Source organism: Pyrus communis, chromosome 11, assembly GCF_041283825.1.
Source record: "Pyrus communis isolate YQ-2024b chromosome 11, ASM4128382v1, whole genome shotgun sequence".
Taxonomy (NCBI): domain Eukaryota; kingdom Viridiplantae; phylum Streptophyta; class Magnoliopsida; order Rosales; family Rosaceae; genus Pyrus; species Pyrus communis.
Window position 1 is genome coordinate 23,510,934 of NC_142575.1, and position 3,903 is coordinate 23,514,836.

Genomic DNA, 3,903 nt, shown 5'->3' on the forward strand with positions numbered 1-3,903 from the left:
TCAAGAGTGCACTCCATCTTGATTGGTCTTCTCTGATCTAGTTCTTGCCAGACAGCTTTAAGATCGGCATAGTATACACCAATAGACCGCCCTTCTTGGCAAAGTCGGAATGACTTCATCTTCAACTCATAAATCTAAGAAATATAAAACCCATCATAATACGTCCTGGCAACTTCTTCCCACACTTCTTTAGCAGTACGAAGATGAATGAAAAAACCCATGATAGTAGGATCCATGAAATTAATCAACCATCATTTCACAATTACATTCCTAGTTTCCCAAGCATCATATTCAGCACTGTCTTATTTGGGCTCCTTAATACTCCCTGTCACGAACCCTTTCTTTCCACGCCCAGCAATATGCATCTCCGATACTTTGGACCAAAGAGGATAATTTGATCCATTGAGTTTTACGGTATTTGGTACGTTTGAAGCATCACTTTGAATAACCACGGGATTGACAATTGACCCGTGGGTAGAGCCAAATGCCCTACCCTCCAATTCCAGTGCAGCGTCTCCTTTGTCACTTGCCATTGATCACAATCACACACACGTAGCAGCAAGCACTCAATTTTGCTGTAGGGATGCAACGAAAAAACATGAAGCCTGATGTGATTCTTGTTTCCTACGACAACAACAATACGCACAACAGTCCTGACTCGCTGCAGCGATGCAGCAAAGATCACATACTTGCCAGGATATTTTTCCGATTTTATAGTAACAGCGGCACGGTGGGAACTTTAGGGTTACACTTGGCTCGGTGCCAAATAGAAATTTATGGCTTGATTTTCATTGTATTGCATAATTGAAAAATATATACAAGATACAATCCTTGTTCTATAAGGAAACAATAAACAATAAAGGACACCCACATATATCCTTCCTAATGAAGGATTCCTAATTTTTACAATATATTTATATGCCCTTTTTAATTACAACTCACGGCAACAGTTTGTAGCCGTAAAGTTAAATAAAGCATCCCGTATGATGTATAATGATTTTCTAATTCTCAACGTCACCCCATTTCCTACCAACGTTAATTCAATTACTGCAGTCATATGGAAAATTCATTATTAGATGTATATGTGGAAACTAAATAAATATATGTATATATCAAAGAAAAGACTCACTCACAAATCATGTCATTGAGTCGAACCCACCTTGTAGCATCGAGAGTCCTTGCAAAGCGTTTTGCCTAGAAACAAAACCATTTATGTAAATACGTAACGTACTAACATATAAATGTGTTTTCGTACAAAGTACGGCTAATAAAATAACTAATTTAAAACGGTCGAATTTCATAAAACAAACGACGGATACGAATTCGGCATGTCGAGAAACCTAAGGCGGGACCTTGGGTTCCTCCACGCATCGATGACCAACATAGCCCACATGCATGCGAGCACAGCCGTACTCGCCTTACTCGCGAAGACCTGCGTTCTGCAGGTTGAACCGCCAACTTCCAGAGCTCATTCGGGCTCGATTCTGGACCAAATTCAGTGATTGCGTACTCATTTAAAGTGAGGAATATAGGGAATCGATTTATACCTATTGGAAGCCAAGTAGTGGTCGGTATTGATCGGGAAATTGGGCTGAAAGTGGCCAAATAGCCACGGATCCTTGCTGGAAAAACTGCAGGATTTCTTCCTCCGAGTCAGTTCAACGTTGACCCTTCACCAAAATGGCTGAACTGAGTCACACATCCATAATTTTGATGTTAGGAAGTTGAACCTAGTTTTCTCAGACCTTACCTTAGTCGGAATCGATGAGGAATCACCGGAGACGATCATGAACAGTGGCGATGGCTACTGTGCCGTGTAAGCTCCAAGTATGAGTTTAGTTTTGTGATCTACGTTCTTGGGTTTTTAAGAAAGGCAGAGGATCGAGGAGTGGTGGTGGTGATGAATCTCGCCGACTAAGTTGGGTGGTGGTGGCGTGGTTTCAGTTTTCAGAGAGGGAGAAAGTCTCTGAGGGATGAGAGAATGGGAGAGAGAGTGAAGACGAGAGAGGGAAGAGAAAATGGGAGTCGAGGTGATGGTCCAGTAGAGTGGTTCGCCGGAGGAATGTGGAGGGTGATGGGGTTCTTGGCCTTTCCGGCCTCTCAGCATACATAGATGAAGAGGGTCATGGGGGAGAGAGAGATGGATGAGAGATGACAGAGAAAGTCTTATACTTTTTTTTTTTAAATATGGGGAGTGCTCCAGAAAGAAGAAAACACGAGGGAATGGGGAGAGAATGGGTTGTGGGCTCCACTGGTTCACAAAAGAATGTCACAAAAGAACAAAACAGAAAAATATCATCGCGTTGTGAAATTACCATCGTAATTTCGTAAAATCTTCATCATAGCTTCAAATTTGATTCCGCTTGCGCCTACGCGTTCGGATTGTTGAGTACTTCGAGAATACGACAAAATAATAACTCGTACCTGTCACGAAAAGACTGTCAACACAAGTCAACGATCTCCTCAAGGGGCATTTTCGTCAAATCACTCTTTTAAAATTTATAAAAACATAAAAGTAGGAAGGGGTTGTCACACATTGCTAGCTCATTATGAGGTTAAGCCCACCCAACTCCCCTCCCCCTTAGTGTAAATAATATTGTTTCTTTAAAAAAAATATATCATTTGACAACTAATTTAATCACATTATTATGCGCATGCAAAAGACATTTTTTATAACCGGCATTACACGTCTCTTAAGATGTTTTGAACATGTTTAAAAATAGAAAAAATAATATTTAATGAACAACTTATTGAATCACATTATTGATAGCATGAGGTACTAATTAAAAAATTGTACAAAAAGAATTAATTATTAAAAAACATTGGTAAAATGACTAAAATACCACTGCATTATTTTGTGTTGCATTTGAAATTTTTTGTTTTAGAAGCATTTTTGTCCAAATATTTTTGATGAAGCTTGTGACCTCAAAAAAGGTTGGTGGCTTTATATATAAAGATTATCACATGCCGCTACCATATCTTTTAGAAAGATTCCATACTTCAGTTCCAACTTCGTCCACCAACACATAGTACAAAATACAGGTGATAGGCAAATGATGAAAGTAGCAACTAAAATCTACTCTTAAGATTATTGGAAATATTGACGATCCGAATGTTACTTCTCCTACAACTTGTCACATAAAATAAATATTAGTATATGATAATTTTCATTGCCACAATTAATTACATAAAAGAAACAAAATAAGATAAAATACTTAACTTTGGTAGGTAAAGAACGCTCTTCATTGATCCTTGATTAGAATAAGATTTTAGATTGAGACGTGTAAGTTCACTGTCCTTAATTAAGAGTAGATTTCGCCGCTTGGAGACAATATCTTAGTGTAGCAAGTTATGGCGCTCCACCTTCCAGGATACAACAATCTATAATCCTTGTAAGCGTACACTCTCAATACTTGGATCGGGTGAACAATTCAATTTGTCCATTGCTACAAAACAATTGAATAACATAACAACACTTCAAGGGATAAGGAAAGGTCATATGAAAATTGGAAAAAATAACTCTCTCCAATGAAATACCCGCACCCTTGTTATATATATCTTTCCCTTGTAACATGTTTTCATAATAAATAAATATATGTTGCAGTCTTATTAGATTAGGAATGTGATTGTGTAAATCCTATATATATAGGGATATCTTGGAATATTCCCTTAGTTAGATATTATCCTATTAGAATTGTAATCCTATTAGGGTAAGAATTTAACCTATCTTACTACTATAACTAAAGGTACAATGAGGTGATACAACACACAACTCAGAATTACATCTCTCTCCTCTCTCTTACCACCGGCCCTCTCCCTCTCTAGTCCTAAATACAGTTTAGTAAATTAGGCCTATAACACGTTATCAGCACACTCTTGCCAGAAACTAAGGAACTAAAGGAT

General features: G+C 38.1%; 1 long non-coding RNA gene across 1 annotated transcript; it reads right to left on the reverse strand.

The window, feature by feature from the left end:
* Positions 1-872: 872 nt before the first annotated feature.
* LOC148693119 (uncharacterized) lies at positions 873-2,172 on the reverse strand. The gene is made up of 3 exons (XR_015952904.1): positions 1,751-2,172; positions 1,548-1,670; positions 873-1,194 (listed from the first exon to the last, which is right to left on the reverse strand). It is a non-coding gene; the product is annotated as an uncharacterized LOC148693119 (long non-coding RNA).
* Positions 2,173-3,903: the final 1,731 nt, after the last annotated feature.